Source organism: Aquarana catesbeiana, linkage group LG13, assembly GCF_042186555.1.
Source record: "Aquarana catesbeiana isolate 2022-GZ linkage group LG13, ASM4218655v1, whole genome shotgun sequence".
NCBI lineage: Eukaryota > Metazoa > Chordata > Amphibia > Anura > Ranidae > Aquarana > Aquarana catesbeiana.
This window is the reverse complement of record NC_133336.1, coordinates 28,197,501-28,213,045: the sequence shown is the minus strand read 5'-3', so window position 1 is coordinate 28,213,045 and position 15,545 is coordinate 28,197,501. Positions and strand designations below refer to the sequence as shown.

Genomic DNA, 15,545 nt, shown 5'->3' with positions numbered 1-15,545 from the left:
CCCACCTCCGAGCACCATTCCTTGGTTCTATCACCTACCCACCTCCGAGCACCATTCCTTGGTCCCATCCCCTACCCATCTCTGAGCACCATTCCTTGGTTCCATCCCCTACCCACCTCCGAGCACCATTCCTTGGTTCCATCCCCTACCAATCTCTGAGCACCATTTCTTGGTTAAATCCCCTACCCACCTCCGAGCACCATTCCTTGGTTCCATCCGCTACCCACCTCCGAGCACCATTCCTTGGTTCCATCACCTACCCACCTCCGAGCACCATTCCTTGGTTCCATCCCCTACCCACCTCTGAGCACCATTCCTTGGTTCCATCCCCTACTCACCTCTGAGCACCATTCCTTGGTTCCATCCCCTACCCACCTCCGAGCACCATTCCTTGGTTCCATCCCCTACCCACCTCTGAGCACCATTCCTTGGTTCCATCCCCTACCCATTTCCGATCACCATTCCTTGGTTCCATCCGCTACCCACCTCCGATCACCATTCCTTGGTTCCATTCCCTACCCACCTCTGAGCGCCATTCCTCGGTTTCATTCCTTATCCACCTCCGAGCACCATTCCTTGGTTCCACCTCCGAGCACCACTCCTTGGTTCCACCCCCTACCCACCTTCGAGCACCATTCCTTGGTTCCACCTCCAAGCACATTTCTTGGTTCCACCCCCTACCCACTTACCAGTACTGCCCTTTTAGAGAATACAGAACTACGTATCATTTTGTGGTGCTAAGTAATTTGTATAGAATTTGGTAATGATAACAAGAAAAGCAGTAAAATAGATCCCCTGCAGCGAGTAACAATAGGGCCCCCGCCAACAACAAAAGATTCACCTAACAACAATAGATTCCTGGCAGTAACATCAGAATTCCCCACTGCCATCATCACTAGACTCTTCATCAGCCAGCAGCAATAGCACAAATCCTCCCCACCATCCCCCTTCCAGCACAAATCCTCCCCACCATCCCCCTTCTAGCACAAATCCTCCCCAACATCCCCCTTCCAGCACAAATCCTCCCCAACATCCCCCTTCTAGCACAAATCCTCCCCAAATCCCCCCTCCTAGCACAAATCTCCCCAAATCCCCCCTCCTAGCACAAAACCCCCCTGCTGCCCAAATCAAAACAAACAAAAAAAATAATAATTTGTAATGGCACATCACACCGCCCTTACACAATGCATGCCAGGGCAAATTATTCAGCACATCATGCGCAGGCTGGTGTGAACGGTCATTCAAGCAACATTTATTTAATTTGTTTATTTTGATCTTTGGTGGAGTTCACAATCGCCCCATAGCACATTTACTGCTACAGGGCAGCCGTGCTGCGCAGGATCATGTATAAATGTGTGATCCTGCAGTTCTGGGTATCGGGCGCGAGTTTGCACCAGCAGATCCCCACAGACCCCGATGTCTGCCTGCGCCCACTGATCATTCTGTACACGAGCAGAACGGCCATGTAAACAAGGCAGATTGCTGTTCTGTCAGTACAGAAGTCACGGATCCTGTGTTGTTGTAACGCAGGGACACCGATCCACACCTCCCACTAGTAAAAGCACCTCCCCCACAATTAGAAAACACATTTTAGGCACACATTGAACAATTTCATTGCCCCTGCAGGTGACCCCTTCCCAGCCGGTGTCATTAGTACAGTGACCATAGGTGTGCACCACCTGCTCCTTTAGGGTGTGCAAACCAAAGCTCAAACACTCATGCATGTGTGTGTATGTATATCTATATAGTGTGTGTGTATGTATATATATATATAAAAAATTAGGGTTGTCCCGATACCACTTTTGTAAGACCGAGTAGAAGTACCGATACTTTTTTCAAGTACTCGCCGATACCGATTACCGATACTTTTTTTTTTAATGTCACGTGACAGTGTTGTGTTTTTTTTTTTTTTGTTTTTTACAATTTTTTTTTGTTTTATTACAATGCTTTCTTTTTTTTCTTTTTTTTTTTAAGGGGGGGGGGGGGGGGGAGGGGAGGGTGGACGGCGTCTGTGTGTTTCTTATTTAAATTTTTATTATTTTTTACAATAATTTTTTTTTTTTATTATTTATTGCAATACTTTGTGTTTTTTTTTTTTTTAAATCAGCCCTGTTGGGGGGCTTTGGTGAGATATCAGGGGTCTTAACACACCCCTGATATCTCCCCCTTGAGACAGAGAAAGAGACCGAGGATAGAGATTCCCCAGTCCCTTTCTCTGCAGCCTCAGCTGCACTGAAAATGAATGGAGAGAAGACAGCGGCTCCTCTCCATTCATAAACTGAGAGATCGTAATCACAGGGGGTTACAATGTTTCAGTTATGTGAATGGACAGAGTCAGCTGACTCTGTTCATACAGAAAAGGAAGGAGGAGGACATGGAGAGGGACAGCAGAACGGAGGGGGACACGGAGGAAGAATGGAGGGGGACACGGAGGAAGAATGGAGGGGGACACGGAGGAAGAACGGAGGGGGACACGGAGGAAAACTGGAGGGGGACAGCCGCAGAACGGAGAGGGCATGGAGGAAGAACGGAGGGGGACTGCCGCAGAACGGAGAGGGCATGGAGGAAGAACGGAGGGGGACAGCCGAAGAACGGAGAGGGCATGGAGGAAGAACGGAGGGGGACTGCCGCAGAACGGAGAGGGCATGGAGGAAGAACGGAGGGGGACAGCCGAAGAACGGAGAGGGCATGGAGGAAGAATGGAGGGGGACACGGAGGAAAACTGGAGGGGGACAGCCGCAGAACGGAGTGGGCATGGAGGCAGAACGGAGGGGGACAGCCGCAGAATGGAGAGGGCATGGAGGAAGAACGGAGGGGGACAGCTGCAGAACGGACGGGGACAGCTGCAGAACGGAGGGGGACAGCCGCAGAATGGAGAGGACATGGAGGAAGAATGGAGGGGGACAGCTGCAGAACGGACGGGGACAGCTGCAGAACGGAGGGGGACAGCTGCAGAACGGAGGGGGCATGGAGGAGGATGCAGGTGACAGTCAGCGGTGATCGTGTGGGAGAGTTACAAGCACCGATCACCGCTGTATAGATTTCACTACAGCAGCTGAAAGCCGCGGGGGGAGAAGCTTGTAACTCCCCCACTCACCGATCACTGCTGACTGTCCAGGTATCAGGTGAAGCATCGGAAGCTTTTGCCCGAGTACAAGTACTTGGGGATATGGTCGGTATAGGTACAACCCTAATATATATATATATATATATATATCTCTCTATATATATATATATATATATATATATATATATATATATATATATATATATATATCTCTATATATATATATATATATCTCTATATATATATATATATATATATATATATATATATATATATCTCTATATATATATATCTATATATAGATATCTATATATAGATATCTATATATAGATATATATATAGGTCTTCCTTGTGGCACTCGCCAGCAGATGATCTCCCTTCCTGCAGATTCAGTCCTGGTTTACACTTGTGTGATGCCGGAACCAGTGCGATTTCTGTGCGGATGTTCCCACTTTGCATCTCACTCGTAGGCAGTTCACAATGCTCTCTGCGAACTACTGAGGGTGTCAATGTAAAGTCAATGACACCCTCAAATCGAACTATGCGAACTGTGAAATTGGACAGGAATCGGATCGCATAGGTGTGAACATCCATTCTATCCGATTCCGGTGTGGACCAAAAAAAAAAGGGTCCTGCACCATTTTGGTGCGAATGAAATGCAATTTCAGCCATACAGTTTGTATGGCTAAATTCGCAGCGCACAGATATCGCATGTGATGATGTGCACAGCAATGCGGTGCGAATCACGTGCGATGTCTGGCATCGCATTAGTGCGAACCCAGCCTCAGCGTGAAAGAGAAATGCTTCCATTCTTCTCTTATAAGAAGGCCCGTAGACGTGGTGTATCTGGATTTTGCAAAAGCATTTGACACAGTTCCTCATAAACGTTTACTGTACAAAGTAAGGTGCGTTGGCATGGACCATAGGGTGAGTACATGGATTGAAAACTGGCTACAAGGGCGTGTTCAGAGGGTGGTGATAAATGGGGAGTACTCGGAATGGTCAGGGGTGGGTAGTGGGGTCCCCCAGGGTTCTGTGCTGGGACCAATCCTATTTAATGTGTTCATAAACGACCTGGAGGATGGGATAAACAGTTCAATCTCTGTATCTGCAGACGATACTAAGCTAAGCAGGGCAATAACTTCTCCGCAGGATGTGGAAACCTTGCAAAAAGACCTGAACAAGTTATTGGGGTGGGCAACTACATGGCAAATGAGGTTCAATGTAGGAAAATGTAAAATAATGCATTTGGGTGGCAAAAATATGAATGCAATCTATACACTGGGGGGAGAACCTCTGGGGGAATCTAGGATGGAAAAGGACCTGGGGGTCCTAGTAGATGATAGGCTCAGCAATGGCATGCAATGCCAAGCTGCTGCTAATAAGGCAAACAGAATATTGGCATTAAAAGGGGATCAACTCCAGAGATAAAACGATAATTCTCCCACTCTACAAGACTCTGGTCCGGCCGCACCTGGAGTATGCTGTCCAGTTCTGGGCACCAGTCCTCAGGAAGGATGTACTGGAAATGGAGCGAGTACAAAGAAGGGCAACAAAGCTAATAAAGGGTCTGGAGGATCTTAGTTATGAGGAAAGGTTGTGAGCACTGAACTTATTCTCTCTGGAGAAGAGACACTTGAGAGGGGATATGATTTCATCTTATAAATACTGTACTGGTGACCCCACAATAGGGATAAAACTTTTTCGCAGAAGAGAGTTTAATAAGACTCGTGGCCACTCATTACAATTAGAAGAAAAGAGGTTTAACCTTAAACTACGTAGAGGGTTCTTTACTGTAAGAGCGGTAAGGATGTGGAATTCCCTTCCACAGGCGGTGGTCTCAGCGGGGAGCATTGATAGCTTCAAGAAACTATTAGATAATCACCTGATTGACCGCAACATACAGGGATATGTAATGTAATACTGACACATAATCACACACATAGGTTGGACTTGATGGACGTGTGTCTTTTTTCAACCTCACCTACTATGTAACTATGTAACTATAAGCAGTGGGACATCTTTCCCATCTCCCCACCAGCACACACAGTGAGAAGGCTAATGTGAACGGGGTGACTAGGGTGTGCCCAGGCACATCCGGCACACCCTGTGCGCACGCCTAAGACAGTGACAGTGCATATTTTTAGCACTGATCACCGTATTAGTGTCACTGGTTTCCAAAAATGTGTCAAGTGTCAGTCAGGTGTCCGTTTTTTTTTTTTTTTTGACGCAAAATATCGCAGTCCTGCGTCGCTGATCTAAGTTGCTGATCGCTGCCATTACAAGTAAAAATAAATAAATAAATGAAAATTCCATAAAACTATCCCATAGTTTGTAGACGCGATAACTTTTGCACAAACCAATCAACATACACTTAGCAGAATACATCTTGGCCTAAATTGATGAAGATATTTGAATTTCTAATTTTTTTATTCAATAGGTTCTAAAGCAGAAAGTGAAAAATATTGGTTTTTTTGTTTTGTTTTTTAATTGTCAGTCTTTTAAAGTAGGTGAGGCATGGATCCTGTAATCCTGCAAAGCAGGGACATGGATCAATGCCTTCCCTAGTAAAAGCCCCTCCCCCACAGTGAGAAAGCACATGTTAGGAACACATTTAACCCTTTGATCGCCCCTGATGTTAACCCCTTCCCAGCCAGTGTCATTAGTACAGTGACAGTGCATTTTTTTTTTTTAGCACTGATCACTGTATTGATGTCACTGGTCCCCAAACAGTGTCAGAACGTCCACTGCAATATCGCAGTCCCGCTATAAGTCGCTGCTCGCCGCTTTTACTAGTAAAAAAAAAAAAAAAATTCTATAAATCTATCCCATAGTTTGTAGACACTATAACTTTTGCACAAACCAATCAATATACGCTTATTGTTTTTTTTTTTTACCAAAATGATGTAGAAGAATACATATTGGCCTAAATTAATGAAGAAATTTTTTTTTTACATTTTTTTGGGGGTATTTTTTATAGCAGAAAGTAAAAAATATTGTTTTTATTTTTGTTTGTTTTTTTTTCAAAATTGTCGCTCTTTTTTTGTTTATAGCGCAAGAAATAAAAACAGCAGAGGTGATCAAATACCACCAAAAGAAAGCTCTATTTGTGGGGAGAAAAGGACATACATTTTATTTGGGTACAATGTCGCCAGACTGCGCAATTGTCAGTTAAAGTAACGCGGTGCCGTATAGCAAAAAAATGTCCTGGTCATGAAGGGGGGTAAAATCTTCCGGAGGTCAGAGGTCAGATTGTGGTTAAATACCCATCCGTTTTGGTCATGGGATATATTGTATATTGTGTTTGTGTTGCTCTAGAAGTGAGGGGAATCCCACAACCCCAAAGAGGACTTAATATCTTTGTTTCTGTTCTGTGATCACTTCCCCTAAATAATAATAATAATAATAATAATAGAAAATAACATGACTTTCATCATTTGTCAACATTTTTACATTTCTTGAAATGTGGAAGAGGAGGTGACCTTTAAAGAGGAACAATCCTGTGTGACTATGCTGGGGACAATCCACATAGGTACATCCTAAGTGCTCCTTCACATTTGATTGGACGAGATGTTGTATCACATCCTCACCAACAGCTTTAACCCCTTGAACCTTGCACTAGCGTGACACAAACACATGCATTGCACATGGTTGCACAGAGCTTGCATTCACTTGAGCGACAGGGGATATCATTCCTGCTGCAACATATGCACACCCCTGGCCAGCTAAAGAGGGAGCGGTTGGGGGGGGTGGGGGGCAGTAAAAACGTGCCTCAACTGCTAGTGTGAGCAAGCCCTTATGCTGTCTGTGTGCTGGGATATCACCCTCAGAGCAGTTTACCGTAATACATATCAATCGGAACTTGAAAGTACTTGCTCGAATTTCTATTGGCCAATTGTATCTGCTGCCTTCAAAATATTGCTACAATGTTCTTTTCTTTTTTTTATAAAAAAAAAAAAAAAATACTTTTGAAGTGTTTCTAAACCCACAACAGTAAAATCAGTCTGTATGTGCAGTAAAGCATGCTTGTTATACTCACTGTGGAACCTAAGGGGTAATCCTCCGCATTGTATAAAAAGGCTGTTTGATCCTGTCTTCTCTGATCCTCCCCTTCTTCCACTGTCTCCAATCGATCTCCTTATAGTACAGAGCCATAGAGTCACTCTGCACATGCTCAGTTTGGTGTGTATTGCTAGAGAGTTTCTTTTTTTTTTTTTTCTTGGGAGGGTGCGTGTGATCAGCACAGGGCCAATCAGCACTGTCCAGACAGAGAGTCAGGGGTCATACAGACTCATAGTTACATAGTAGGTGAGGTCAAAAAAAGACACAAGTCCATCAAGTCCAACCTATGTGTGTGATTATATGTCAGTATTACATTGTATATCCCTGTATTTTGCGGTCGTTCGGGTGCTTATCTAATAGTTTCTTGAAACTATCGATGCTCCCCGCTGAGACCACCGCCTGTGGAAGGGAATTCCACATCCTTGCCTCTCTTACAGTAAAGAACCCTCTACGTAGTTTAAGGTTAAACCTCTTTTCCTCTAATTTTAATGAATGGCCACGAGTCTTGTTAAACACCCTTCCGGGAAAAAGTTTTCTCCCTATTGTCAGGTCACCAGTACGGTATTTGTAAATTGAAATCATATCCCCTCTCAAGCGTCTCTTCTCCAGAGAGAATAAGTTCAGTGCTCGCAACCTTTCCTCATAACTAATATCCTCCAGACCCTTTATTAGCTTTGTTGCCCTTTTTTGTACTCGCTCCATTTCCAGTACATCCTTCCTGAGGACTGGTGCCCAGAACTGGACAGCATACTCCAGGTGAGGCCGGACCAGAGTCTTGTAGAGCGGGAGAATTATCATTTTATCTCTGGAATTAATCCCCTTTTTTAATGCCAATATTCTGTTTGCTTTGTTAGCAGCAGCTTGGCATTGCATGCCATACCTCCCAACTTTTTGAGATGGGAATGAGGGACACCTATCGGCAAAAGTATGCAGGCATAGGACACACCCCCTGCCACGCCCCCTTAAAAGGAGAATTGTACAAAAAAAAAAACAAGATTGGTTAAACCCACAAGTGCTTTTTTACCACTACAATTCCTTTATATTGGCTTTTGGAATTTACAAATGCAGCAATTTAGAAATCAGATGAAAGGCATTTTATATACATCTATATAGATCAGACCAAAATGAAGGACAAATGAGGAGGAATGAGGGACGGAGGGACACTGTTCCAAATCAGGGCCAGTCCCTCGAAATCAGGGACAGTTGGGAGCTATGGGCTATTCCATTGCTGAGCCTGTCATCTACTAGGACCCAGAGGTCCTTTTCCACCATAGGACAGTCAGAGCAGAATGAAAACTCCTCCTACAAGCTTTAACCAGACACTCATAGAAGTCACAAGACTGCTATATACTGCTGGTGAGAAAAGGTATTTAGCAGTTTATATTTACTAAAATAATTGCATTTCCATGTTCTGTGTACTGTGGGAGACCAGATATAGTGACTGCAGAGTCCTGGGTTTAGTAACACTTTAACCTAATTGCAAGTCCAGTCAAGACTTTATGTTTAAAGTGTCACTAAACCCACATCATAAAAAAAAAAAACCTCTCAATAAATGGTGTATTGCATGCTGTTCATACTCACTCAATCACTATGAGATTCTGTCAGTGGAGGCCCGTCCATACAGGGCGCAGGGTCACCGCCCCCCTAATCTCTATGCACCGGCCCTCTAATCTACATGCGGGGCGCCGGACACATAAAGTTCTATGATTTTTTTTTTTCTGAAGCACATGACTAGAGCCAGTGGCTCTAATTGGCTTCAAAAAGGGTAGGCTTGGGGCTCAGAGCACTGTGCCCTGAGCCCTCCCACTTGTGACGTTAGCGAATGTGGATTCACTATTGTCTTCCTGCTTCTTCTCCTGACCAATCAGGACAGAAAGTGGGTTCTGAGACCGGATTGGCTGGGAGGATAAGTGACCGGATTGGCCAGGAGGAGAAGCCAGGGAAGCCGCCGCGACCTGGATGGGGTAAGTGCGGGCCTGGCAGGCTTGCAAGAGGGGCTGGCGTGCGGGCGAGCAGGCGTTGGAGCGAGAAAGCAAGTGGCGGGGGGGGGACAGGTGGGGGGTTTGTTTGCCTCCCCCCTCAAAAAATGGAGCACTTGCCCAGCTGTTTGACACTTCCATAGGGAAACCTCACCCCCCCATCTAAACATTATAGACTCATTCAAGCTACCCACCCATCATGCACTATTTATTCACCAAGCAACAAGCTTTGTAGCCAGAATATGTCATATCAGAAACTGGCTCTTTAAAACTTCCCTCCTGAAGATGTCCAATCTTTAAAGAACGTAACCGCCGCAAGATCTCTGACTTTTACAAACCTTTGAACTCTCTTCAAGACACCGGCCACCTCCACCACCTCTTCTGCTTGGACTAAAGACCTGCAATGACTGGAGGCCCTGAGCAGTATCTTGGCAGGCTACAACACCACATGTGCCTTTGTAACGAACACATTTTGGCGAGAGCAGCAGTACAGATATCTACACCGGGCCTATATCCCTCATCTGACCTCCAAAGAATTCCCAGATCGAGCTAAATGTCCTCTATGTAGCTGCCACAAGCCCTCTCTACTGCACAGACTCTGGTCTTGCCCCCATATCCTACATTACTGGAATCAAGTGGAGCTTTTTATGGCGACGATCACAGGGCTTTGCCCACAAAAGAACATTTTCATACTACTGTTCGGATCCCTGGAAAGCCCCAAACAAGATCTACCTAAGAAACAATCTAAAATCCTGCAACACAATAAGGCTTGACTTATTACTTGTTACATGGCTTCTAGAAGAGCAATTCTTAAGAAATGGACATCCTCTCTTCCTCCTACTATCAAGGACTTAAAGGCCAACCTAATGAGTCTTCTTAGAGTAGAGAAATTGGACATGATCCTCTCGAACCACCAAAATCCCCCGATTCCACCATAAATGGTACCAGTATATGGATACAGCACACTCAATGACTGATCGTCACGCCCTTATGGTCCAGCCACATACCAAACGGCATCCACACTCAACGTAGAATCTTCCTGGACCCACGGTGGCCACATCTAAGGAAGTACAGTCTCAAAGACAGTCTCTACATCCATCCCCACTGAACTTCAAACATGATGACTACATAGACACCATCTTTAACTTGCCGAGCATATAGCTGTGGCAATGCAGGAACAAAGGTACTATTCAGAAGGCCACAAGTGCCAGATTCCAGGTCACACCTTTGCCATTCAAATTGCGGCTCTAAGTACATCTGTTAGACTATCCGAGCTTCCGAGTAGCACAGACTATTTACACTCGGATTGGGTTCACTCTCCCCACCCCTCCAATCCCTCCCCCCCCCATACTCCACCTCCCCCCTCTTTCTTTAGATGTTCTCATGCAGACCCTCATGATATTCAAATACTGTATCATGGGTAATTTGTCTGCATGCTAAGTCATCTCTGTATTGTTTATTGAAAAACCAAATACATTTTCTTGAAAAAAACAAAAACAAATGGAGCACCAGTCGCCACTGGATTACGTTTCCGATTTCTGCAAAAAAACTGGTGGATCCTGCTGCTTTCTATCTCCCCCTCCTGTCCATGTCCCCAATTCAGCTAGGGATTTTGCACAGCAGTGTTGCCAGCTCTGAACATGCTCAGTCTTCAGTGATTTTCTATGCTGAGCATTTCCCACCTATCACATCTGAGCAGCCCATGTGACTATAAAGTCAAACACATGGGTGTATACACAGTGGTAAATGACTGCCCACTCCCTCCTCCTCCATGCTCACTAACCAGCTAAACACAATGGGGGAGGGATATTACATGTAGATTAATTGAGGCTTCACCTCCCTCTTATTCTAAGACAGGTTATACACGGATTGAATCTCTGCCATTTCAGATGGAAGCGGCCGAGATTCGAACTGTTAATGGGCAGGCTGAATGTACCAAGTTGATCAATTGATTAACTTGGGTACAACCAGCCTGCTGGATTCTCTTGCGATTATCACTAGCGGCTGCTATAGCCACTAGCAATAATTACCATCTTCTCCCAGCGGGGACGGCTTCCGGTCAGACATGGTCCACTAGAAAGTATAATCATCATGCCACTTGAAATCAACACATAAAGTCAGCAATAAACAGTGTGTATATAAGCATTGACTCCAATGTGAGTAACAATACTATAACTAATATAGAGTGCACTTTAGGAGAATAGCTAGGATATGGTGCAAGGTCCCTTGAGAGATACCTCTTAGCAATAGGGGAAGGTCTCCGTGTAGCAGCTGAAAAGGGGCAGTCTTTAGTCCTAACTCTTCAGATGGCTAGTGTTGGGGCCCACTTGTACCATTGGTGCATATGAAAATAATCCCAATCAAGCCTGCAGGCAGAAATAAGGCTACTGGATGACTGTATGGTCAGTTTCCAAAGGGCTCAGTCTTTTTCTAGCAGCTGTAAAACCCTCTCAGCACATCAGTCTGGCTACAGACAGAAGAGGGGAGGGGATGTGTAGAGGTAGACCAACAACTATGGTATTGTAATAGTATCTGGTATTAGTTTTTTTTTTTTTTTAAAGCTTTGTTTTTTATTTTCACCTGGCGATCCAGCCAGTAAGTCTGTTGTTTTTCAAGCCATTCTGCAGATGTAGCAGTGTTGAGACAAATTATTTATCACCGACAGGGGGGCTTACAATGATCAGCTTTTATTTATGTAAAACTTTTATCCCAAAAGGAACAACACCAGTGGCGGCTGGTGCTCAATTTTTTTTTTGACCGTTGCCCAACAGGCTGCCTGCCAGCGCCTCCCTTACCTCATCCTGGTCGCGGCTTTCCCCTGCATCTCCTCCCGCTAATGTCACACAAGTGGGTGGGCTCGGGGCGCAGTGCTCTGCACCACAAGCTCACCCTTTCCAAAGCCAATTAGAGCCTCCGGCTCTAGTCATGTGCTTAAAAAATCAATGCATCCCCCCCCACATGGAGATTAGGGGCCGGGCGCATGGATTAAGGGGGTGGTGCCCCTGCCCCCCCCCTCCGCCCTTATTAGCGGTCGCCACTGAACAACACTGTTTGTTGTAACTGCTTGTAAAGGGTTGGCTGGAGTTTGGCTTCAACTTGTTAGTGTATCTAAATCTGCTAGTACATCTAATGCCGTGTACACACGGGCGGACTTTTCGGCATCAAAGTTCCGACAGCCTTACCGACGGACTTCCGACGGACTTTCGAATGAACAGACTTGCCTACACGCGATCACACCAAAGTCCGACAGATTCGTACGTGATGACGTACACCGGACTAAAATAAGGAAGTCGATAGCCAGTTGCCAATAGCTGCCCTAGCGTCGGTTTTCGTCCGTCGGACTAGCATACAGACGAATGGACTTTGACCGGACTCGAGTCCGTCGGAAAGATTTGAAACATGTTCCAAATCTAAAGTCCGTCTGATTTTCGACCGAAAAGGTCCGTCGGAAGTCAGATGAAGTCCACACGCGGTCGGATTGTCCGACGGATTCGTTCCGGCGGACGAGTTCGGTCGAAAAAGTCCAGTCGTGTGTACACGCCATAACACTCCCCTCATCCAGATTAACAATACTGCTGTCCAGAACTGTCTCCTTCATCCAGAGTGGGGGCGCTCTAATACAGGAGGTGTGTTACTGGGCAGATCACCAAGTGAAAAGGCCTAAAAAAGAAAACAAATGCAGCCACCACATCTAATGATTGGTAAGCTGCAATATATTACATTTTTAGTTTTGGGTTTTTAATACCGCTTTAATGTAAATCAGAAATGTCAAAGAAAATCCTCTATGTGAGAACTTTATGACATTGTAAGTGTTTTATTTGAACCAGGCTTCTAGACAAGTTCTGTTTTGTGACACCTTAGACGAGATTCTGTAAACTGCTCTGCAATTTGTGACTGTAAAAAGCGGAAGTGTTTTTGCAACTCTTGCTAACCGCACTGGTTGGGTTTTGGGTGTAGACAGTAAAATTGCAGTAAAGCCTAACCACAGGTTGTGTAAATATCAAGAGAGAACAAGCTGCTGAAATGCTTAGTAAATTTTACATTTTTGACATCTCTATAGCATTTATTACCCAAAAATGGAGAAGCGATACAATGGACGAGCAAGAATTGGCTGCACGCCCGATGAAAGTGAAGAAAATGGAAAGAATTTCCCTATGGGGTTTTGTAATGCAGCAAAAGAGCCCAAAATGATTCTAAAAAATGTTTATTACAAAAATAATTTACAGAAGCATAGCTACCTGTTAAAACATGAGCTCTATGACGGAGGCTGGCAAACATACATAATATGCATATTAATACAGCTGTACAGTGGACATTAAAACATGGCATATGTATAAAAAATCATACTGGGGAAAACCCCAACGCGTTTCGACCATATGTAGTAGAGGTCTTCTTCAGGGGGAAAAAAACTACAGATTTCTAGAAAATACAATATATAAATAAGTACATTGAAAACCAAACAATACAGAATGCTCATTCCAAAAGAGTACATTATGAATCTAGAAAATTATATTTACCACTGACGGCTGTACATCAAGCCTCCCAGATAATATGCCTAAGGATATTGCCCAAGGATCCAGACAGCGCAGTGGAACTCACTTAACCACAGGAGGACGGATGGCCACAAGTTAAGAAAACAGACCTACAAGAGGCTGCACTTTTGGCAAAAACCGGAGTGATGGGAGGAGGGGGGGGGGAGCCGCATGATATATTAAATTAATTATTAATCGTGGAAAGCCCCGTACAGGCTTCCTTCCTGAGGCATTTCAGGAAAAATGCCACATCATGGCCTCTAGATGGCATGGATGCTCATAGGAAATAATCATATTTAACAAAATATGGGAAAAATTCATAACAGCTGGGTGAATGCATGTGACATTCAGGATCCACCCTAGCCTGTGACTGCAAAACAGGGTTGCCAACCGTCAGTAAATTTACTGACAGTTTGCAAAAATCTGTGATTTTTTTTTTACTACTGTCTGTAAATATCGGGGGCTGATAAAAAGTCAACACAGCATGACAAATTAAGTGTAAACCGAACAAATTATTTGCTATGGGTATTTTGAGTGTTTCCATATTGTGTTTGTACTGTTTAAATTCGGGTTGTCTTCGTTTTTAATAGAAGTTCTGTCATTTTTTTAGGTTGTCAGTAAATTCTTCATGCTTTGTCAGTAAAAAAATGCTGCTGGAGGTCAGCAACACTGCTGCAAAATGAAGGTGCATCACATTAATGAAGTCCCACCCTTTACCCTGCCCTCCTGTAAGCATGCCCACCAAGTTAAACTGACAGTGTTGCACAAAGCAAGAGAGCCCTGATTGGCTCATCTGGGGTCCATAGGAAGAATGCCTCCTTTAGAGATAGCTAAAAAAAACATTGTTATCTTGCTGCTGACTCTGCCAAGTGGTGTTGGCTCTGGAACTCTTCAGACACCATCAAAAGGAAAGTTAACCACTTAGTGACTGCCTGCCCCCACTGTACCTATTAGGCCTACTTCCGAGTCATAGGTGTGCACAGCCTATTGCATTAGGGTGTGCACCCCAAAGTTGTGTGTGTGTGCATGTGTATATATACTGACAGTGTTCGTATATCAGTGGACAGTGTCAGTAGGGCAGAGAATGGTGTCAGTCATGCAGTGGATGGTGTCAGTAGTTTTTTTTTTTTTTTTAATTATTTTTTACAATTTTATTTTTTGTAATTTTTTTTTTTTGCACGTTTTTGGGAGCCCCGTTAGGAGGCTTTAGTGGAATATCAGGGGTCTTAACAGGGGGAATCTGCACTACACGAGGTGATTAGGGTGTGCCCAGGCACACCTGGAACACCCTGTGCGCACGCCTACGTTCCAAGTTTAGGCTGGCTCCTGCTGTGACTGCACACAGCAGGAGCCTGTCAGCAAATCCCGGCCAGTGATTCACGGCTGGGACCTGCTGATCGGCTGTGTCCAATCACAGCCCAGAGCTCTGTGTTGGTAAACAGCACAGAGATCTCTGCAGAGGGAGAGATGTCTGTTTCTCATCCCTGCAAAGCAGAGATGAGAAACGGAGAGATCTCCTAGTAAAAGCAGCACACTTCACACACATCGCATGACAATGTTCTCCATGTTTTCCAATAATAACCATTCATGTTTGTGCGACCTAAAGTTGCAGCAACTTCAAAGTAGTTCATGCACTACTTTGGTACGACTTTCGTGCAACTTGAGGGCCATAGACTTCAATGTTAACCCTCAAAAGTTGCATGAAAATCATACCTGAATGTTATACAGTGGAACCGCGGTTAACAAGTGTTTTGAAAGACGAGCAACATTTTGTTTAAATTCTGACTTGGTTTGTGAGTGTTGTCTTGCAAAACGAGCAGGATTCAAGCTAATGGGCGGTGCAGTACCGCATTTGGCCAGAGGTGGGGGAGGGGCGCTGGGAACACTCATAACGGTTCGGAGCCG

General features: G+C 44.7%; 1 protein-coding gene across 6 annotated transcripts in view; it reads left to right on the top strand.

Annotated features, from left to right (window-relative positions):
- Positions 1-15,545, top strand: part of EXOC3L4 (exocyst complex component 3 like 4) — a 147,012-nt gene that overhangs the window by 114,085 nt on the left and 17,382 nt on the right. The gene's annotated exons all lie outside the window — the stretch shown is intronic.